Source organism: Acinonyx jubatus, chromosome E3 (genome assembly GCF_027475565.1).
Source record: "Acinonyx jubatus isolate Ajub_Pintada_27869175 chromosome E3, VMU_Ajub_asm_v1.0, whole genome shotgun sequence".
Taxonomy (NCBI): domain Eukaryota; kingdom Metazoa; phylum Chordata; class Mammalia; order Carnivora; family Felidae; genus Acinonyx; species Acinonyx jubatus.
In genome coordinates, this window is record NC_069398.1 from 14,993,956 (window position 1) to 15,018,001 (window position 24,046).

Consider the following 24,046-nt stretch of genomic DNA (forward strand, 5'->3'; position numbering starts at 1 on the left):
ACCACTGACAGATTTTTATTTGTTCTTAGATCAATGCTAAATTAGCTTGTAAATTTGACATAGTAAATTCTCCTAAATATTTAACATCATTTACAAAGTTAATTAATAACATTCCCTCATCATTGGCATTTTTAACCACAATTACAAACTTGATTCTCTTCAGTGCTTCAAATGTCTGACAAAGCAGGATTATAAATGTAACAAACAGAATTGCTAAGCACTGAACACTATTTACACATCTATTAAGTCTGAAATTATTTACTAATCCAGAGGTTTCTACACATTCCATTGCAATTCTAAATCAATCAAATTCTCTTAAGTATTTTTAATTAAAGTCACAAATCTTATATCAATCAAATTCTCTTACCCCAAATTTTAAGACACTTCACCTGGCAACGGAAAGCAGTGAGAGAAGAACCATGCACAAGTATGTTTACCGGGTTTGCTTGAAATTTATGTCCACAATTCTCCAGTAAGCCTCCAGCACTGCCCCTCTAATATTACATTTCCCCAGGGGTGCCTGGGTGGCTCACTTGGCTGGGCGTCCGACTGTGGCTCAGGTTGTGGTCTCAGGGTTCATGGGTTTGAGCCCCGCGTCAGGCTCTGTGCTGACAGCTCAGAGCCTGGAGCCTGCTTTGAATTCTGTGTCTCCTTCCCCCTCTGCCCCTCCCCCACTTGAGCGTGTTCTCTCTCTCTCTCTCTCTCTCTCTCTCTCTCTCTCTCTCTCTCACTTTCTCTCTCTCTTAAAAATAAACATTTAAAATTTTGTTTAAAAAATGCAACTAAGACCATTTTCTTTGGCTTCCCCTCTCCTTTCAGCTCTTACTCCATCATAGGAAAAGTTCTTTCAGAGCTCTGTCTACACTTGCTTTCTCCACCGCCTTACCTCACATTTTCCCATTCTGTCCTCACTGCCCAAGGTCCATGCTTTCGAGGTCCCCACTTGGACCACCCTCTGCCATACCTCTCCCAGACCTCATCCAAGGCACCTAGAACCCCCGAATTCCCCGTTGATGTCCCCTGAACCAGTTCTCGGGGTCCCTGAGGTGCTGTTCCCCAGTTCCAAGGGATGTGGGGTACACACCTCCACCTGAGAGATGGCTGTTTGCTGGGGTGCAGGGTTGGGGAAGCACGTGCAGGTGGAGCTTGGATGTTCAGCCTGGAGGCAGGGAAGAAAAAGGGGGAGAAGGCCGGGGGACCGCTTCTCTCTCCATCAATTCGTTTCGGGGAGAAGCTCAAGAAATCAGAGATTCTAAATTTGAACCTCGCCTTCCAATATATGATGACTATCTATGTGTCAAGGTAGGAAGATCATATTTTACTTAGCAGTTTGCTCGATTGATAGTGCTTAAATATTTGGACATATGTTGTGTAGGTCTTCAGTTGTACTTTTGACCCTACTCCAGTCAAATTTTTCCAAGCGACAGCCACTGATGACCTTGTTTGCCAATCCAGTGGCCCAGTCTCTGCCCTCATGTTTCTCAACACATCAGGAGAATTCCACGAAATTAATCACTTTTTTTTGAGCAGGGAGACACCCCTGCTCCCTCTCAGATCTTTTCTTTGTTCCTCTTGCTCTCCCCACTTGCCCTAAATAGTGGAATGCCCCGGGGTTCAGGCCTCAGACCTCAGCACTGCTCCACTTAAATCCTTTCCTTCTGGTGTCCTAGGTCTTTGTGAATCCTGTCTACAAACTACACACTTGTAGTTTCCCACATCCATCTGCCTACTCGCCATCTCTGCTTGGGTAGCGAAGAGGCACCACACATTTTACGGGTCCAAGCTAGAATTCTTGATGTCCCCTCAACATACATGTCCCAGTATCTTCCCACCATCTACCCTGCTGTGCTGTTCCAAACCCTAGAAATTCTTTAATTTCCCATTGCCGCACATCCCACACCCAGTCGATCCGTAGTTTGGTTCTTTGGCCCCACTTTCAAAGCAGATCTCCCAAATACCCACTTCTCTCCATTAACACTGCACCATTCTCTTCCAAGGCAATATCATCTTCCACCTGGACTCCTTAATGGGGGCCTCTCAACTGGCCCGCTTGCTTCCGCTTGTACCCCCTCCTTGCTGCAGCCCTACCCCCCCCCCCTCCACCGTGGGCTTTTAAAGCATAAGACACATCACACTACACCCATGCTGGAAACCTTCCAATGGCTTCCCTTCACATTACAAACCAAATCCAGATCCATCCCCGAGGTTGTCAGACCCGGCACCTGCTTTGCTTTCCACCTCCAGTCCCCATCACTTGCTCGGTTCCAGCCATAGTGGTTGCCTTGCAGACTCTGGAACATACCAGGCTCATTTCTGCCTCTCTGTTTCCTAGCATGGACTGCTTTGAATCTGCCTGATTTGCTCCTTCATACGTTTTTGATCTCAGCTCAAATGCCTCCTCAGAGCAGTCTCAGATCTAAAGTATACCCCTTTCATGTCTGTCCCTTAACCAGGTTTCTTTTGTTCCCAGCGTCAATTACTTTTTAAAAATCACATCATTGAAGGTTTTGTTTGTTTGTTTTCTGTGCTCTTCTGTGATTAGAGCTTATACTCTATTAAGGCAGGGACATCATCTGTCGTTTGATCACTATGTGCCCAGTAGCTAGAATAGCGTAATAATTCAATCAATACATTTCAAAATCAGTGCACGTTAAATATGTAAAATTCTCTCAAGGTGTTACGCACCTTACGTGCTATGTAGAATCCACGGATAATCACAAGGACTATAAACACTGCTGAACCTGGGGCACCTGGGTGGCTCAGGCGGTTGAGCGTCCAACTTCAGCTCAGGTAATCTCGTGGTTTGTGAGTTCGAGCCCCACATCAGGCTCTGCGCTGTCAGCCTGTAAGCACAGAACCCACTTTGGATTCTCTGTCCCCCCTTCTCCATCCCTCCCCTGCTCATGCTGTCTCTCTCTCTCAAAAAAAAAAGTTAAATAAAATAAACACTGCTGAACCTAACAGAAGTATTAACACCACAGGTTTAATTTATTTGTCCATCGTCTATATACCTGTTCACACACTTTGCCACATTTGTCAAGTTACTTCTCTGCCAAGAGAAGCACAACTACCATCTCAGGTCAGCTGGTTACAAATTCTGGAACTTCAGCTGGAGATTAGGGACTGCAATGAGGAAACTGGAGGATGGTTTTAGCCCCTACTTTAATGATCTTGACCTTGTCTCATAGTTAAGCTGTACCTGATGCTAGATATCAAGCCCATCTCTCTCACTTAGATTTTTTTTTAAGTTTATTTATTTTGAGAGAGAGATAGAAAGAGAGCACAAGCCAGGGAGAGGCAGAGAGAGAGGGAGAGAGAGAGAATCCCAAGGAGCCTCCACACTTTCAGCACAGAGCCAGACACGAGGCTTGATCTCATGTACTGTGACATCATGAATTGAGCCGAAATCAAGAGTCCAATGCTTTACTGACTGGGCTACCCAGCTGCCCCTCTCACTTAGAATTTAACAGAAAATTCACAACCTAAGCATCATTTATTTTTCACATTTAGCCAATTAAAAACATTTTTTTAATGTTTATTTATTTTTGAGAGAGACAGAGACAGAATGTGAGTGGGTGAGGGGCAGAGAGAGAGGGAAGCACAGAATCTGAAGTAGGCTCCAGGCTCTGAGCTGTCAGCACAGAGCCTGACGTGGGGCTGGAACCCATGAGCTGTGAGATCGTGACCTGAGCCGAAGTTGGACGCTCAACCGACTGAGCCACCCAGGGGCCCCTCACATTTAGCCAATTTTTTAAAAATCCTATCCTCCATACAACTCTCTTTTTACATTTGTAAAGCTGGAATTCTGTAACTTTTTTGTTAATGTTTATCTATTTTTGAGAGAGAGCGCGCAAGCAGTGGAGGGCAGAGAGAGAGGGAGACACAGAATCTAAAGCAGACTCCAGGCTCTGAGCTGTCAGCAGAGAGCCCAACGCGGGGCTTGAACTTACGAACTACGAGATCATGACCTGAGCTGAAATCAAGAGTCAGACGCTTAACCAACTAAGCCACCCAGGCACCCCTGGAATTCTGTATTCTTACCTAGGTTGTTCTTGTTTGTAGGATTCTGTGCCTTCTTTATGTCTTACTTTCTCAATTGCCTCACCACTAATCATCTCAGAGATATTCCCTTTGCTGACATTCGGGGGAAACCATTGCTCTTTGTGTACTTACTTTGTAAACTTCTAGAACTCTCTTAATTATTTCTGATCATTTTTGGATGATTCTCCTTGGTTTCATGCAAAGAAAGATAATTATTATTTCCTTATTTTCAATAGCGGCACTTTGTTTCATCTCCATCTCCATGGTGGGTTTTTTTTTTGTTTGTTTTTTGTTTTTTTTGCTTGTTTTTACTTGAGCTTTCCAGAAAAATGTCAACTGATAGTGGTAGCTTACATCCTGGTTTAGTTTTCGACTTTTAAGAGACAACCCTGGTGTTTTAAGTGTGATGTTGACTGTGGATCTGAGAGTCTTTTATCATTTCTTCTTTAATTCATTACATATTTATTGGTCCCCATCCAAGTACATTGGATTTGGCAATATGTAGGGCACTGACCGCCTTGGGGAAAAGCAGTTTCCGTGGCATGGTGCCAGCAAGAGCCAGATTGCAGTGGTTTGCAGAGAGGCGTATGATGGAAACCTTTTTCTTTAACGCATGCCAAGGGTTTTCATCAGGAAAGGATGCTGAGTTCTTTTTAAATGTTTCTTCGGCATTTATTAGTGAAATGATGTCTTTTTTTTTTCTTATTTGACCTCTTGGCATGATATAACATCTTAATATATTTTCATTCATTCAAGAAATATCTGGGTGCCTACTATAAGTGGGACATTCTTCTATTATTATACTAAATTTGTAATTTTTACAAAATCTTGTAGGGCTTTGTGATAACTTTAACACCATTTGTAAATATTAAACAGCTTTTACAATACAAGGATAAATTACTCTTAGCTGTGGCATGTTATTCTTTAATTTTTTTCATTTTTAAATGTTTATTCATTTTTTTTTTTGAAAGACAGAGAGTGGGGGGGGGGGCGGGGAAGGACAGAGAAAGAGAGAGGGAGACACAGAATCCGAAGCAGGCTCCAGGCTCTGAGCTGCCAGCACAGAGCCCAACGCAGGGCTCGAATTCACGAACCATGAGATCATGACCTGAGCTGAAGTCGGATGCTTAACCGACTGAGGCACCCCTGTTCTTCATTTTTTTTTTTACGTGATTCTTTAATTTTTAGCTATTAAATCAAAGGATCTTATTATTAAGAATCCCCAAACTACAAAAGGATGTAAAACCAGGAAGTTCACGTCCGATTTCCCAATACCCCAAGGGATATTCCCAGTTGATGGGTATTTCTGGACCTTTTTTCTTCTTTGATTCTAATAAACTTTTGAAATTCATTCGCAAGCATTTCTGTAGAATTTTCTGTAGGATTTTCACATCGGTATTCATGTTTGAGGTCCAGATGTCACAGTAAGAGAGCCAGGCCGGCTCCACATCAGGTTGGCCTCTCCTGCTAAATGACACTTTGTTGCAGTTCTTGCCCCATCTGTTCTGTCTGGGCACCATGGCATCCCCTCAGGCCCTGAGCATGCTGGGCACCGTGCGCAAGTAGCCGAGGTTCATTTATTCAAAAAGGATTCGTCGAACGCTTATCTGACGCCGTGGAACTTACATTCTAGGCAAGGGGCAAATAAGAAAAGAAACAAGTAAAATGTGTAGTATGTTAGATGGCTATAAGAGGTATGGAGAAAAAAACAGGCAAGGGGGGTGGGCAATGTTCCTGAGACAGAGGGCACCATCATTATTACGGGAAGGAAGGGCCCGCGTGGGGAGGTGAGAGTATTGCTGTAAGAGAACTCTGACAGCAGTGAGATTGAACGATGTACAGCTACTCACCGCAATATCCATAAATCTTGCAAATACCGTGTAGGGCAAAAGAAGCAAGGACTATGACAGTGCGTTCCTGTATGTCTCCATCCAGACAGAGAACAATGCAGGCAAAATGCATCTACCCTCTCCAAGCCAGGACGGCATTTCCCGCGGAGCAGAGAGGAAGACAGTGGGAATTCTGAAATTGTTCTGTTTCTTTAAAAAAAAAAATTTTTTTTTTTAATGTTCATTTATTTTTGAGAGACCACAAGTGAGGGAGAGGTAGAGAGAGGGAGGCAGAGGACCTGAAGCAGGGCTCCAACCCACGAACCGTGAGGACACAACCTGAGCCGAAATCAAGAGTCAGCCCCTGAAAAAAAAAAAAAAGAGCCCCTGAACCGACTGAGCCACTCAGGTGCCTCTGGAATTGTTCTGTTTCTTGATCCGGGTGTTGTTTAACACTCATGTGTTCAGTTTGTGAAAATTCATCAAACCGAACATTTGTAATGTGGGCGTTTCCTATGTGAATATGACATGTCAATAGTTTCATTACTTATTTTTTAAATTCAAAATTAGCTGCCTTACTGTAGATGGTGCAACCACCAGAGTGACCCTCCTTGAAATCTGTTGCCTTATTTTATTTCCCCAGTGCCTGGCACACATTGGAGGGATCAGTGTGTGTGTGTGTGTGTGTGTGTGTGTGTGTGTGTGAATATGGGCGTGGTTGAACAAATATATCTCTGTAATCTCTAAAAGGTTTTGTCTTTAGTCTCCCCTTAAACTGATCACCTTGCGAAAACTGAAACAGTATCTACTTTTACCGTCCTTCCTGTGTTTTTAAAACAAAAATCACTTCTGCCCCCCTCCCTGCTTATATGAGAATCATAAACCCATTCAACGGACATTCAGACACTTTTAGCATTTAGAGTCAGGAGAGCAAGTAAAACCAGGACTAAAAATGTGTCCACTGGATTTGGCAACATGTCGGTTCTTGGCGGTGGAGGCAGTTTTACTCTTGGGGAGGCTGCAGATACCAGATCGCAGAGAAACGGGATGTGGAGAAGGGGAAAGAGACCATGAGGACAAGTGTTTTAAATTCTTTGACTCCGAAAGTTAGGAGAGAATTATGTGGGGTTGACAATTGTTTTTTTTAGTGTTTGTGTGAGTGTTTCTCATCAAAGCTGAGAAAGACTAGCACATACTCATGTGCTAAAGGGGGGCTAGATTGGTCGACGGAAATCATTTCGTTTGCTTAGTTCTGCATGCAATCTTTTCGTCATTCCTGTATTCTGTAACTGCTTGCCTAAGTACCTGTTGTGCCCATGGCAACAGGGCAGGGAATCAGCTAGACACAGTCTCTGTCCCGTGCAGCTTACGGAGGCAGGGCAGCTGCAAGGTACGTAAAATGTGGGCAAGAAAGATTGTTGTGAGAACAACCTTGTCCTAGGCAGGAGTGTGGAAGGGTAGCACCAGGTAGGAATGAGATATGTTCCTTTTGGTCGTCGTCGTCGTCGTTGTTGCTATAAGTCTTTGAAATCTAGGGTGTTATACTCCCAGCACCACTGGATAGAGGGTGGGGGGCTGAAGGCAGGTCATTTCTGGCACTTGGTGCCGTGAGAGACCTCAGAGACACCTAACTCAGCAGCCATCAGCCTTGGCGCACAAACCCAGCACTTGTGAAGGGTGAGTAGTGAGTCCCGTAAATAAAACTATGTTGAGGGGAGCCTGGGTGGCTCAGTTGGTTAAGCGTCTGACTCTTGTTTTTGGCTCAGGTCATGATCTCACGGTTTCATGGGTTCAAGCCCCATGTTGGGCTCCATGCACTGGCCTTATGGAGACTGGTTGGGATTTGCTCTCTTTTTCCCTCTCTCCCTCTCTCTGTGCTTCTCTCTCTCTCTCTCTCTCTCTCAAAATAAATAAACTTAAAAAAAAAAAGACTACATAGAATTCTGTAGCAACACGCAGATCAGTAAGCCAGCGAGCGTAGAAGGTGAGGACTGCAGAGTTCCCACAGTTTCCCTTGAAAAAAATCTCTGAGGAAGAGGCCATACTGGAGACACCAGGCTGTCAGGTTTTCTCTCAGCTTCGGTACAGATTTTTGTTTCTTTAGTTGGACCTGAGTGGAAGTCATTGGTTTGCATTTAGGGGTTTTGTATTAAAGCTATTTAAGGGGCGCCTGGGTGGCTGGGTCGGTTAAGCGTCCGACTTCGACTCAGGTCATGATCTTGCGGTCCAAGAGTTCGAGCCCCGCGTCAGGCTCTGTGCTGACAGCTTGGAGCCCGGAGCCTGCTTCAGATTCTGTGTCTCCCTTTCTCTCTGCCCCTCTCCTGTTCATGCTCTGTCCCTCTCTGTCTCAAAAATAAATAAACGTTAAAAAAAATTTTTTTAAATAAATAAATTAATTAATTAATTAATTAATTAATTAAATAAATAAATAAATAAAAATAAAAAAATAAAGCTATTTGTATAATGGGAACCTCAGCTTAATGGGAAACTCCCAGGATGGGAGGTTTACAAACAGACCAGTGGAGGCCATGGCAGGTCCACATTTCCTACATCACGCTCAGTCCTCATGAAGTGATGAGTTTTTCCTTCTTGGGCTCTCTCTCCTTCTCTCTCTCTCTCTTTTTTTTTTAAGTTCTATTTATTTATTTTGAGATAGAGAGGGAGAGAGCAAGCAGGGAGGGGCAGAGAGACCCTGTCTCTCACTTTTTATTCAGAAGATGGGTAATTAAAACCTCTTTAAGTGTTGGGGCACCTGGGTGACTCAATCAGTTAAGCATTAGACTCTGGCTCAGGTCATGATCTTGCAGTCTCTGAGTTCAAGCCCTGCGTCGGGCTCTGTGCTGACAGCTCAGAGCCTGGAACCTGCTTCGGATTCTGTGTCTCCCTCTCTCTCTCTGCCCTTGCCCCACTCACACTCTGTCTCTCTCTCTCAAAAATAAAAAAACATTAAAAAATGAAAAAATTAAAACCCTCATCAAGTGTAGCTCTGGGGGCACCTGGGTGGCTGAGTTGATTGGGTGTCTCTTAATTTCAGCTCAGGTCATGATCTCGTGGTTCATGGGTTCAGGCCCCTCATAGGGCTCTGTGCTAACAGCATGAAGCCTGCTTGGGATTCTCTCCCTCTCTCAAAATAAATAGATAAACTTAAAAAAAAAGTGTAACTCTATTGTAGTCAAAAGATTTTGGATTATTATTTGTAATATTAATAAAAATGCAGTCAGACTGTCTTTGCCATCCTCCTGCATTCTGATAGGTTTTCTTGAGTGGGGAAGGAGGGGGTGAGATTAGTTAGCACCCAGGAGGTTTGCATATGGGTGCGTGTGTCTTAGGTAAATATACGTCGCTGGCTGTGTTTGGGAGGGAAAAATGATGAACAGCAGAGAATCACTAATATAATGCAACCCCTTCATTTCTCAGGTGTGAAAACTGAGGCCCAGAGAGGTGATGTGATTTGCCTAAAGTCATGCAACTAGTGGCAGAGCCAGGCCTAGAAGCCAGGTGTCCTGGCTCTCACGACATTCCGCTGCCCGAGGAATGGAACAGGTAGTATCACTCACGCTGGGGGCCGTGGGTCAGTCTGTCCAGCCCACTGCTGCCTGGGCTTCCAATGAAGGAAGAAGCCAGAGCAGGGCTGTGGTGGCTGAGTTGAGATGCAAGGAACATTTCCAGCCTCTGGGATGAATAAGTGACATCCCAAGCAATGCATTAGGACAGGGACTCAGGTGCAAGAGTGAAGGGAGATGCCCTCAGAACCGGGTACCGGTTGCAGGAGCCCAGGTAGAAGTTGGGCCCTTCCTCAAACCTGAAATAACAGCCAGAGGGACTGAGCTCCTGAACCGTTCAATCTCTCCGGGTTAAGAATCCGCCCCACTGATGAGAACCATACAAGCCGGTCTATAAAGTAGAATGCCTTCACGGTTGTCATGACACTGTGGTTCCAGAGAATCCTTGTTTCTTGAATTAACCCAGATATTCACTCTATAACTCAGGGCATGGTTTTCTTAGCAAGACTGTTGATTAGGACAGACATGGAGTCCTTATCCGCATTCTACCTGACTTCTCTGCGGTTTCTTTCGGCTACCACCCGCCTCCGTCATTCACTCTCGTTCCATACTCAGGCCCCTTTCCGCCTTCCTGCCTTCCGTCCTTCTTGCTTACTGCCTATTTGGAGGCTTCCCTAACCCTTCAGACTTGATGCTTGACTCCACCTTCACCCGATTCAGCATCTTCCTCTGGCTCTACTTCTGTAATGGACATTGTGTTGGTTTCTCCAACATCCATCCATCCCATGCCCCTAGCAGCAGCAATACAGTTTGGGGAATTAAAAAGGCCTGGTCCACACACTGCCACTGGCACCATGTTGATTTCCACTTCCAGACAATCCTGTCTCTTCACTACTTACTCTAGAATCGAAGTTCCAGGAGTAAGCATCTGATCACCCAGGTTCATGGCTACCTCTTTGGACCTGGCTCCTTCTGACTCCACAGTAGGAGTTTCGAGAGGAGGCCAGTGCCTTAATCGCCCTCAGGTTCAATCCCAGAGAGTAATTCCCCCAGAGGGGATCTGGCACTAGTAAGGGAGGGATTCTAGATCAGTGCTGTTCAAATAGAATAGTAATGCAAGCCACACATATAATTTAAAATCTTCTAGTAACCACATTTAAAAAGGTAGGAACAGGTGAAATCAATTTTAATGGTACATTTTACTTCACCCAATATTTCCAAAAATCCATCATATCAACATGTGTTCAATATTTAAAAAATCGTTACTAAGATATGTTCCTTTTTGGTTTTGTTGTTAGAAGTCTTTGGAACCCAGGGTGTATTTTGATACTCACAGCACAACTCAATCTGGATGCTAAATTTTTATTGGAAATACTTGATCCATATTTATATTTACAGCTGAAAAAGTCAAATCACATACTCAAGCTGTTCCAAGCATACTTAAAAGTTTTCCAATTACTGGATCAAGTACCAAAAAAAAAAAAAAAAAAAAAAAGTTTTCCCTTAATATCCACTTCCACATCGACAAAATAAATTCATCTTTACTTGAACTATTGTTTGTAGCAAAAGCAGATCAGGGTCAGAGTTAAGTCTATCCAAGTTATGTGACTTCACAGACTCACGTCAACACAGTATTAACATGGGACATAAAGGGGGTGTTGCATACATTGAAAAGTAACTGTAAGTTCACCAATGCCAGCAAAACATTCTTCAAATTTTTCATGTAGGTTTTGCAGATAATTTACATAATGCTGGTTATTACAATTAAAAATCTTTTGCACATATTTGTATTATAAAATGTGTTAAGTCATTGCATAAATCATTGATATATATTATAAGAAACTTCCATGTCAATGTAAATTCTTGTAGCCTTCTAGCCAGGTGGTAAGTAAGTTTTTTGTCCCCTTAGAGCTTCAAATTTATCTCATTCATATATACTGTGATATCAGTGAGAAAGCATAAATCACACTGCCATGTTTGGTCTTTGATTATTAAATATTTGGTAAAAATTCCTTTGCTTTCAAGCAAATCTTTTTTTTAAGTTTATGTATTTATTTTGGGAAAGAGAGAGAAAGCCTGAGTGGAGAAGGGGCTGAGAGAGAATCCCAAGCAGGCTCTGCACTGACAGCGTGGAGCCCAACGCGGGGCTCAAAACCAAGAAACGTGAGATCAGCTCTGAGCTGAAGTCAGACGCTTAACCAACTGAGCCACCCAGGTTCCCCTGAAGCAGATCACTTGGAATTCACAGCACAGTAAATCTTTGTAAAACTCTTCTGTGACCCAGCGGATGAACATAGATAGAGAGACAAGATCATCACATTTATTGCTTTCTATTCCTGTCCATAAGCTGGTGATTCACAGCATTTGAATGTATACACTGAACAATTTTAACAGCTATATCCACGATACTTTCTGCAGAGTCTACTTCTGAAAACGAACACAAATATTTTCAACATATGTCAGACGGTGGAATGAAGCAATAAGGGAAACATCAGTCTCCTGTTTTGAAATTACAATAAATCCAGATTTTTTTCTTTTACTGAACATAGCTGGAGCACCATCTGGCATGAGAGAAACTAATTTTTTTCATATCTAACTGAATTTCTTCTTTGTCATATGTAAAAAAAAATTGTTTTTAATCTGTGCCACAGTTTATTTTTTTAAGCAATGAATTGAAACTAAGGGCGTCTGACTCTTGGTTTTGGTTCAGGTCACAGTCTCACTGTTTGTGGGTTCAAGCCCTGCATCAGGCTCTGTGCTGACAGCCTGGAGCCTGCTTGCGATTCTCTCTCTCCCTCTCTCTCTGCCCCTCCCTTGCTCGCTCTCTGTCTCTCTCAAAAATAAATAAAATAAATAAATAAATAAATAAATAAATAAATAGACTCAGGGCGCCCAGCTGGCTCAGTCAGTGGAGCATGCAACTCTTAATCTCGGGGTTGTGAGTTCAAGTCCCATGTTGGGTATAGAGATTACTTAAATAAATAAACTTTAAAAAATAAATAAATAAAAATAAATATACCTAAAGTATTAATTGGGTTGTGTCTCATAACATAACTTGGCTATAATTTGCTATTTTTTCAAAATTTGAATTTATCTTTGATAAGTTATTTTATTCTATGGGCAATTGGTGGCTTAACTGAAGATTGTTCACTTTTTATAAAATATCTTTTTAGTCTTTTTCTCATGATTTTCTAAAAACCTTTTCACAACTGAAGTAATAATTTACAATCTTTTCATTAAAAATTATGAGCATGCATGTGTGTACAAAATCCAAATCATTTTCTAGTGGGCCAAAATTATATTCTCTGATCTTGTTAAAACCTATTTGGAAACTTCTTTGTTCTGCATTTATTTTGTTTTCAGACAATTAATTTCATCTTTTTTTCTTTTATTATTTTATTTAAATGAATTACTTATTAGTGTTAAATTAAATTATTATTATTTACTTATTTTTATTTATTTTGAGAGAAAGAGAGCACTAGCAGGGGAGGGTCAGAGAGAGAGGGAAAGAGAATCCCAAGCAGGCTCCACGCTGTCAGCACAGAGCTCCACGTGGGGTTCAACCTCACGAACTGTGAGATTCATCTGTTTTTTTAAGACATTTTATTTTATTTATTTTTATTTTAGAGGGTGGGGAGAGGGGCAGAAGGCAAGAATCTTAAGCAGGCTCCACGCTTAGCTCAGAGCCTGACAAAGGGCTCACTCCCACCACCCTGGGATCATGACCTGACCCAAAATCGAGTTGGATGCTCAACCGACTGAGCCACCTAGGCACCCCAGCTTTTTTTTTTTTAATTTTAATGTTTATTTATTTTTGAGAGAGAGAGAGAGAGAGAGAGAGAGAGACAGAGAGAGAGAGAGACAGAATCTGAAGCAGGCTCCAGGCTCTGAGCTGTCAGCACAGAGCTCAACATTGGGCTTGAACTCATGAACCATGAGATCAATGACGTGACCTGAAGTTGAACGCTTAACTGACTGAGCCACCCAGGTGCCCACCCAGCCTTTTTTTAAATTGTGAAACATAACATAACATAAAGTGTACCATGTTTCAAAAAGATTTTAAGTGGGGCACCTGGGTGGCTCAGTAGGTTAAGTGGCCGACTTTGGCTCGGGTCATGATCTCGCGGTCCGTGAGTTCGAGCCCCGCGTCGGGCTCTGTGCTGACAGCTCAGAGCCTGGAGCCTGTTTCAGATTCTGTGTCTCCCTCTCTCTGACCCTCCACCGTTCATGCTCTGTCTCTCTCTGTCTTAAAAATAAATAAACGTTAAAAAAATAAATAAATAAATAAATAAATAAAAAGATTTTAAGCAATCTCTGTGCCCGACATGGGGCTCGAACTCACGACCCCGAGATCAAGAGCCACACGCTCCACCAGCTGAGCCAGCCAGGCACCCCAAATGTACCATTTTGAGTGTGCGGTTCTGTGGCATTTGATGCCTTCCCACTGTTGTGCAACCCTCGCCACCACCCATCTCCAGAACTTGTTTTGTCCTCTGCAGCTGAGTCTGCGTGGCCCTTAAACATGAACTCCCCACTTTCCCCAGCCAGCCCCGGGCAGCCTCCGTGCTATTTTCTGTCCCTATGAATCTGACTGTTCTAGGCACCTCCTATGGCTTGGATGATACAGTATTTGTTCCTTTGTGACTGGCTTATTTCACTTACTATAACGTCTTTAAAATTCATTGATGTTATAGTACGTGTCACATTCCATTGTAAGGACATGCCACATGTTCACCCCTTCGTCCAGCAGCGGACACTTGAGTTGCCTCCAGCTCTTGGCCACTGAGAAGAGTGCTGCTGTGCCTGTGGCTGTGCAAACATTTGATGGAGCCCCTGCCTTCACTTCCCGGGGGGATACACCGAGATGTGGAATGGTTCAATTTTACAGTTTGTCTAGGTTTAGTTTTTTTGAGGAATTGCCACACAGGTTTTCACAGGGAAAGTCCCCTTCCACCAGCAACGTACGAAGGTCTCAGGTCGTCCTCACCGACATGGGTTATGTTTTGGTAATAGCCGTAACGGACGTGAGGTGCCATCTCATTCTGGTTTTGAGTTGTGTTGCCCTAATGACTGGAAAGTGATGGTGGCCGTGTTTTCATGTGTGTCAGCAATTCCTTTTTAAAAAAATGCTGTATTTGAGGGGCGCCTGGGTGGCTCAGCTGGTGAAGCATTTGACTCTTGATTTCAGCTCAGGTCATGCTCTTGCGGTTTGTGCGTTTGAGCCCCGTGTCGGACTCCACACTGATGGTGAATCTCACTGCTTGAGAGTCCCTCTCTCTCTCTTTCTCTCCCTCTCTCTCTCTCTCTCTCTCTCTCTCTCTCCCCCTCTTTCTCTCTGCCCCTCCTGTGCTTGTGCTCTCTCTCTCTGTCTCTCTCAAAATAAACAAATAAACTTAAAAAAATTCTTTGAGTGTAGTGGACACACAATATTACATTAGTTTCAGATACATAACACAGTGACTGGATGAGTTTATGGATTATGCTATGCTCATTGCAACTGTAGCTTCCATCTGTCACCAACAATGCTATTATAGTATCATTGACTACATTCCTTATGCTATGCCTTTTATGCCTGGACTGTCTTCATTCCATAGCAGGAAGACTGTATCTCCCACCCCTCTTCACCCATTTTGCCCATCCCCCACTCCCTCCCCTCTGCCAGCCATCAGTTCTGTGTACTTCCAGCTATGATTCCACTTTTTGTTTGTCTACTCATTTGGTTTTTTTTAGATTCCACATATGAATGGAATCATGCGATATTTGTCTTTCTTAGTCACATTTATTTCACTTGGCAACATACTCTCGAGGCCCATCCGTGCGTCCACATTACGGCAAATGGCACGATCCCATCCCTTTTTATGCCTGCAGGCTTTTCCAGCACGCTCACGCATGCACATGCACGAGTGGGTATGCCTGTCTGTGTACCACCACTTTCGTATCCATTTGTCCATCGAGGAACACTTCCTTGTCTTGCCTATTGTAAAGAATACTGGGGGCGCCTGGGTGGCTCAGTCGGTTAAGCGTCCGACTTCAACTCAGGTCACGATCTCGCGGTCCGTGAGTTCGAGCCCCGTGTCGGGCTCTGGGGTGACGGCTCAGAGCCAGGAGCCTGCTTCCGATTCTGTGTCTCCCTCTCTCTCTGCCCCTCCCCCGTTCATGCTCTGTCTCTCTCTGTCTCAAAAATAAATAAACATTAAAAAAAAATTTTTTTTAAAAAAGAATACTGCAGTAAACATAGGGGTGCATGTATCTTTTCAAATCAGCGTTTTGGGGTAAATATCCAGTAGTGGACTTATTGGATCATATGGTGTTCCTATTTTTAATGTTTTGGAGGAACCCCCATACATTTGCTTTAGTGGCTGCACCAATTTACGTTCCCACCAACGGTGTGTGGGGGGTTTTTTTCCTCCACAGCCTTCTCAACACTTTATTTCTTGTCTTTCTGATACTAGCCTTTCTGATTTGTGTGAGGTGGTATCTCACTGTGGTTTTGATTTGCATTTCCCTGACGATGAGTGATACTGAGCATCTTTTCATGTATCTGGTGGCCAACTTCTTTTTTTTTTTCAACATTTATTTATTTTTGAGAGAGAGAGAAAGACAGCATGAGCAGGGGTGGGGCAGAGAGAGGGGGAGACACAGAATCTGAAGCAGACTCCAGGCTCTGAGCTGTCAGCACAGAGCCCAATGCAGGGCTTGAACTCACAGACCATGAGATCATTATCTGAGCCAAAGTCAGACACTTAACTAACTGGGCCACCCAGACGTCCCCCAACTGTATCTCTTCTTTGAAAAAATGTCTATTCTGGTGCTCTGCCCAATTTTTAATCGGGTTATTTGAGAGGTTTTTTTGGTGTCGTGTTGTATAAGTTCTTTACATATTTTGGATACTAATCCCTTATCAGATATGTCATTTACAAATATCTTCTCCCATTATGTAAGTTGTCTTTTCATTTTGTTGATTGTTTCCTTTGCTGTGCAGAAGCTTTTTATTTTGATGTAGTCCCAGCAGTTTATTTTTGCTTTTGTTTCCCTTGCCATCAATTCTTTCTTGAATGTTGAAAGAAAACCCCTTATCAAATTCACTCTGTGTTTGCTGAAAATGCTTCAATATTTTCCACTTTATTATCTTTTTAAATGTTTGTTCTACAACAAACACAGCATTTTTGTTTTGCTTTGCCCAGCAAATTACAGTTGCCATTCATCATGAAATCTGTGGTTTATCTTCTTTCAGTCTCTGCCTTTTTTTTTTTTCTTTTAACTTTTCTGGTCATAGCACTAGATTCTGCATCTCCATTAGGTTCTGAATTCATTGTGTGCCTTCATTTTAAATTTAAACTTACAACCCTGGGTGGCCCAGTCGGTTAAGCATCCGACTTCGGCTCAGGTCATGATCTCACAGTTTGTGAGTTGGAGCCCCGCGTCAGGCTCTGTGCTGACAGCTCAGAGCCTGGAGCCCGTTTCAGATTCTGTGTCTCCCTCTCTCTCTCTGCCCCTCCCCAGCTCATACTCTGTCTGTCTCTCTCTCTCAAAAATAAATGTTTAAAAATTAAAAAAAAATTGTACCCCTACATAGAAAAATGAATTGTATTCTAATTAAAAGAATATGGATTTTGATTTAATCACCACTTGTGATTTACAAAGATATCATGCAACCATACTGTTTGCATAAAATATTCACATAAACACATGACAGTGTTATGTGACTGCACAGGAAAGATCCTTCAAACTGAATCAGTCCGTTGGCCCCAGTCAGATTGGGGCCGTGCTCATGTGTAATCCCAGGAACATCTCCTTGTGGCTGACCTGTGACACTGTATATGCTGCACGGGTCCTGCACATGCCCTACCACGTAGCAATATTTCACGTGATGCAGTTATTATCAGAGTGCACACTTGTTTGTCCTATCGAAATAAAATGGAACTTAACAGAAAAATGGCTTACACAGATTCAGTTTTGAAATTGTAAAAATTAAGTAAAACTAAGAACTAGCTCTCCACTCACATTAGCCACAGCTCAAGCGCTCAGTGGTTCAGGTGCCTAGAGGCTACTATACTGGGGAGCACAGTAGGAATGCAAAACCACAACAATATGTGGCCTAAGCAATTCCTCTGCTTAGTTTCTTCCTTGAAGGAGGTTTGCACGTGTGAATGCGAGGGCATGTAGGACAGCAGTTGTTAACCAGAACAACCTTTAAATCCATCCATTTGATGATAGACATAAAAAAAAAATGGCAGTGTATCCATTCTAAGGCATTTTATGTGCCACAGTTTAAATTTTTTTTTTTAGTTTATCTATTTTTGAGAGAGAGTAGAGATAGTGTGTGAGTGGGGGAGGGACAGAGAGAGAAGGAGACGCAGAATCTGAAGCTGTCAGCACAGAGCCTGATGCGGGGCTTGAACTCACAAACTGTGAGATCATGACCTGAGCCTAAGTCAGACGCTTAACGGACTGAGCCACCCAGGTGCCCCTCTGTGCCACAGTTTAAAACAGATATTTAGTTAGATCTCTAAGACATATTACTAGGTGGGGAGGGGGAAAAAGCAAATTGTACAATGTGATATAATTATTTTAAAAATATCGCATTGGGGCATCTGGGTGGCTCAGTCCGTTAGGCATCTGACTCTTGATTTCAGCTCAGGTCATGATTTCAGGGTTGTGAGATCCTGCCCAGCATTGGCTCCATGCTGAGTGTGGAGTCTGCTTGGGATTCTCTCTCTTCCTCTCCCTTTCCTCCTCCCCCAAAATTGCACACTACCCTCTCTAAAAAAATAACTAACTAAATAAAAATACCACATTTTAAAATTGATTAGATACATGGATGGATAGGTAGATGATAGAAAGATAGAGATGATAGATGACAGAAATATTTATAGATAGGTAGATAGATAGACACACAGACACCAGAGTGGCTACCACTGTGGAGGGAGAGAGAAAACTTAGACTAACTGAGATTTAATAAGAAGAATACATTAGTGCATTACTCATATAATTAAAATTAACTTGGGGGAAAGAAAGAACTTAAGGGGAAGTCTTGATAAGTGGAAAGATTAACAAAGACACCAATTAAGTAGAATTAACTGCAATACAGATTATATGGTGTCTAAATAAGTGTTATCACATGGTTATAATATTTAATGCATATGTCAAAAGTAATTCTTCAAAAAGAAGATGCACAAATGATATGGTGGCCTTTCTGTAAACTGAAAATGGGAAATGCCAAACAGTGATCAGAACTAATTTATGAGGCTTGTTTCCGCCAGCCCTCTGGCTGGCGTCCAGCATACCCATCACACTCTGCTGTTGCATGAAAAGCCTCCAGACCACAGTCCCAGTTGGCATCCAACCCACTGCCCTCAACATTTTCCAGCTGTTCCTGTAGTTCCCGTTTTTTATATCCACTGTTCTTTTCTTCTGCTTTCTTTGTTTCTTAAATATAGACATTGATTGAGTGGTCATTAGGATCTACACAACGTAACCTTTCTCAAGAAAGAGGGCTGGGAAATCTACAGGTTTGAGATCCTCAATGTGCCTTTCTTTACCTTAGAAAAACTCAGTGCCAGGAGCACCTGGCTGGCTCAGTCGGTTAAGCGCCTGACTCTTGATTTAGGCTCAGGTCATGATCTCACGGTTCGTGAGTTCAAGCCCCACGTGGGGCTCCGTGCTGACGGTGTAGAGCCTGCTTGGGATTCTCTGTCTCCCTCTCTCTCTGCCCCTCCCCTGCTTGCTCTCTCTCTCTCTCTCTCAAAAATAAATAAACATTAAAAATTTCTTAAGAATAATAATAATATAAAAAACCAGTTTCCAATGAATAGATACCTAGTGCCAGTTTCCTGCTTTTTCAGGAGTGCCAGTTTGTCCCAGGGCCTCTAGGACAGGGATTGATAAATCTAATCTTCATCTCAAATTACCCTCTCTCCACAAGACATTGATTAAATAGATCAGTCAAGAAAGACAACAAAATCAGCAGACAGACCAGAGAATCTTCTCGAACTTTGTATAAACACATCCTGAAATTGGTGTTTCTTGGGAACTTTTGCTTCAAACCATTCCCTAAATTGAAACTGCATTCCACTTCTGTAAGATCACAGCCTTTTACTAAGACAGAATTATGGAAACTGCCTAAGCAGAGAATGTGTGTCTATGAATAAAACTGAAATGAGTTAATCTGTAAAACCTAGAACCATAACACCAACAAAGATGGCGTGATTCATACCGCAAATGATGAGAAGGAAAAGTAAACAAGAGAGCGTTACCTTCGGAAAGCAGAAAACATGAGGACAACGATAAGACCTAATACAACAGAAATAAAAAAGACTTAGGCAACCCAATCAGAAACAAAACACTTTAGATTTTTTAAATCTAGTTGTATCATGTTTCCAAGAGACCAGCCTAACGAAAAGTGAATCAGAAGTGTTAAGCAGGGGGAGGAAGTGTTAAGGGGAAAAGGGATGGTGTTCTAGAACACATCAGGAATACAAACAGAAAGGAAACAGGACAGCAATAGCAATTCTAGAGGGAAGAGGACATATAACCAAAGCATTTTAAGCAGAGTGTTATTTTTTTATGGTAGAAAGTACAATCTCCCTAAAGGATAATAACTTTTATGAACGTCTGAAATAAAAAGCAAAGCACTGATGGAAAAAAAAAAAAAGATAGAAATTGTCAAAGAAAGTAAGACTCTGTTTTGTGTTTTTAAACCATTCGTATTGTAATCATCATTTATTTTTCTGGTCAGAGTCCTACCCGAGCTCTTCCTGATTCCAGGACAATGTCCAGAGTTTATGTGCTGCCTGAGCTCATTATAACTAGATCAGTAAGAAAAAATTAACCCCCTGTGATAAATGGAGCTTCCGGCATTGAGGAAACAAGAAAATCTTCTTACTACACACTCTCTAGCAAATGCCATTTCCTGTATCAAACAGTTCCTGTTTGGGGCACCTGAGTGGCTGAGTCCGTTGAGTGTCCAGCTCTTGGTTTCAGTTCAGGTCATGATCTCCTGGGTTTGTGGTCTTCAGCCCCTGTGTCAGGCTGCTCCCTACCAGCACAGATTCTCTCCCTCCCTCTCTCTCTGCCTCTCCCCCACCCCTGCTGTCTCTTTCTCAAAATAAATAAACTTAAAACAGAACAAAACAATTATTGTTTTAAAATTTTAAGTCAACAAGTCCTTGGAACTATTAAAACCAATCTCTGATTTTAAGAAATTTCCTTGCCTTTCTTAGTTATCAAACTTAGGTGAAAACTTAATTTTATGATGAAAGAAATTCATAAAAGTACAGATTTAATTTAATTTTATGACTAGCATGTAAATATCTATTTAACGTGTGTGTGTGTGTGTGTGTGTGTGTGTGTGTGTGTGTGTGTGAGTGTTTAAAGAAATCTAACTAAAGGTCCCTGGCTGGCTCACTCAGTAGAGCATGCAATTCGTGATCTTGGGGTCCTGAGTTTGAGCCCCACATCAGGAGTAGAGTTTACCTAAAAAAAAAAAAAAAGAAAGAAAGAAAAGAAATCTAAGTAAAAACCAATGTTTTGCATTCTCAAAAGAGGTGGAGTCAATACTTTTTTAACTTAGAGGTTTATCTTAAGTACCACTGAATTTATTGCCTCAAATTTAAAGCAAGACTGAGGCAAAGAATGTGGGAATTAAAGTAATTATTTCTATAGAACTATGAGAAATATTGACAAAACTAAAATTGAACAAGACATTAACAAACTATTCCCATTCTGACAGAACAAAATGTAAGATAATCAGATTTGAATAATGGAATTAATAAATGTTGCATAATAAATAAATACATCCAAAAGTATGTATGATCTGCAAACATGCATAGAACACATTAAAAATGATATATTGGGCCAAACAAAACCTTAAATAAATTCCAAAGGCAGAAATTGCACAAGTCAAATATGTGATAAAAACAAATTATGAATGAATTACATCAGGATAATGAAAAAAATCAGGATACGTAGAATTAAAAAAAACTTTTTTAATGTTTATTTATTTTTGAGAGAGAGAGACAGAGTATGCGGGGGAGGGCGCAGAGAGAGAGGGAGACACAGAATCCGAAGTAGGCTCCAGGCTCTGAGCTGTCAGCACAGATCCCAACACGGGGCTTGAACCCACCCACCAACAGGTCATGACCTGAGCCAAACGCCCCCATAGAATTTTTTTTATCACCCATATAAATTACTTTGGAAAAAGAGGGGAAGAAAAACTCCAGTTTCTGTTGATGTACCAAAGAACACAAAAAGAACAGTACCTTTCAAAACTGATGAGATGTCAGCAACCCAGTAATTAGAAGCCAAATCATAATTTTAGATGCTTTTATTAAGACAGAATGAAAAGAAATGAAATGTTTCTTTTATTTTTTTTTTAATTTGAGAGAGAGAGAGAGTTCTTGAGAGCAGGGGAGAGGGGCAGAGGGAGAGAGAGAGAATCCTAAGCAGGCTCCATGCTCAGCACAGGGCTCAATCCCACGGCCCGGGGATCAATGAAATGTTTCCGATAAAAAGGGGTTACGAGGGGCGCCTGGCTGGCTCAGTTGGTGGAGCCTGCGACCCTTGATCTCAGGGTTGTGAGTTCAAGCCCCACATTGGGTGTAGAGATTACTTAAAAATAAAATCTTAAAAGAAAGGCGGGGGAGGTAGTTGCAAAAAAGAACTAAAAGGAGCAAAATAGCAGGTAGATGGAATGAAGCCTGCTAAAAACAGACACGGCAAAGTTAAGCAATAGAGAAACAAATGTTAAATCCAGGATCTGGATCTCTGATGAGATCAATCAAATAAAATAACTCTAGAGACATTCATCCAGGAAAATAGAGTTCATATTTCAAAATTTGGAAATAAAAAGGAGGTTCAGCTAGAGATCCAATTGAGATTTAAAAAGATATAAAACAGGGGCACCTGAGTGGCTCAGTTGGTTAAGCATCTAACTTTGGCTCAGGTCATGATCTCACATTTGTGAGTTCAAGCCCTGTGTAGGGCTCTGTGCTGACAGCTCGGAGCCTGGAGCCTGCTTCGGATTCTGTCTCCTTCTCTCTCTGCCCCTCCCCCACTTGTGCTCTGTCTCTCTCTGTCTCTCAAAAATAAATAAATGTAATTTTAAAAGTTAAAAAAAGATATAAAATAATCTGTGCTGATTAATTTTTTATTTATTTTTATTTTTTAGGTTTATTTATTTTGTGAAACAGAAACAGCATGAGTGGGGAAGGGGCAGAGAGGAAGGGAGAGAGAGAGAGAGAGAGAGAGAGAGAGAGAGAGAGAGAGAGAATCCCAAGCAGGCCCTGTGCTGCCAGGACAGAGCCCAGCCTGATACAGGGCTTGAACCCATGAAGTCGTGAGATTATGACCTGAGCAGAAACCAAGAATCAGACACTTGACCAACTGAACCACCCAGGTGCCTTGCTAATTAATTTTCTAGATTATATCATGGTTGTTTTTTTTTAACCAGGATATATGAGGACTAATGCTTATTAATAGATTTCCAAATACTCAGCATTTCCTACATTCCTGAAATATGGTAGGTTTTTCTTTTAATAATATCTTATTTAGGATATGATATTTATAGGGGCACCTGGGTGGCTCTGTCAGTTAAGTGTCCAACTCTTGATTCAGCCCAGGTCATGATCTCCAGGTTTGTGAAATCAAGCCCCAAGCGCAAAGCCTGCTTGGGATTCTCTCTCCCCTCTCTCTGCTCCTTTGCTCCTTGCATTTTCTCTCTCTCTCTTTCAAATAAATAAGCTTTAAATATATATTTATAAATGAGCTTGGTATGCAGTTTTGGGGACATGATTTTGAGGTTTTGATGTGGCTTTCACAGAAATATGAACATTTTTTCCTTCTCTGTGCTCAGATATCATTTATAGAGAAGTAGAATTGTCTATTTACTGGCTATTTAGAAGAATTCCTATGAGAAACCCTCAGGGTCTGGTGGATTTTCCACAGGGAGCTGGTTGATAACATTCTCTGTTTTGCTCTTGTGCTGGCTTATATTTTTCTAGAATATCATCTATTTCAATCAGTTTGTCAAATTTAATTGCACAAAGTTTTGCAGAGGTGCTAAGTCTTTTCGTTTCTTCTGCATGAGGTTATTTCTGCCTCATCTTTAATATTGGTTTTGGTGCTTTCCTCCTTTTTTTTTTTTTTTTTTAATTCGCCAACTCAGATTTCATTCATTTTATTCTAACTGACCCCATCCCAAAGACTCTGTTAGGATTGAGGAATTGCACGTTTTATTTATTTGCTTTCTTTTCAAATTCACTGATTTCTTTATTGTTTTCTTCTGATTTTCTGATTACTTGAGATATAATGTGTTGTTCTTTTTGTTAAGTTCTTCAGTTGTGCACTGACTTCATTTATTTTAGTTGCTTTCTTTACTGACATGTTGGTTTAAGGCTATGCGTTTTCCTCTTAACCCAGCTCTAGTCATGTGACATAGATTGTGCCATCTATTAAACTTGACTTCATTATTCAAGATACTGGGGACAATTTGGTTACAGTTTTTCTCTAATCTCTTCCCCTAAATTTTTCCCCCACCCCAATGGGTGGTAGGTTTTTCCTAATAATTATTCTCTTTTTAAAATTTTTTTAATCTTTTACTTATTTTTGAGAGAGAGAGACACACACAGAGTATAAGCGGAGGAGGGGCAGAGAGAGAGGGAGGTACAGAATCCA

At 41.8% G+C, this 24,046-nt stretch overlaps 1 long non-coding RNA gene across 1 annotated transcript in view; it reads left to right on the plus strand.

The window, feature by feature from the left end:
• The window catches only part of LOC113594797 (uncharacterized), a 38,389-nt gene extending 26,136 nt beyond the window's left edge, over positions 1 to 12,253 (plus strand). Inside the window, exon 2 of the long non-coding RNA XR_008294672.1 lies at positions 9,288 to 12,253. This is a non-coding gene — a long non-coding RNA (uncharacterized LOC113594797). The remainder of the gene's footprint in view (positions 1 to 9,287) is intronic.
• The last annotated feature ends 11,793 nt before the right edge of the window (positions 12,254 to 24,046 follow it).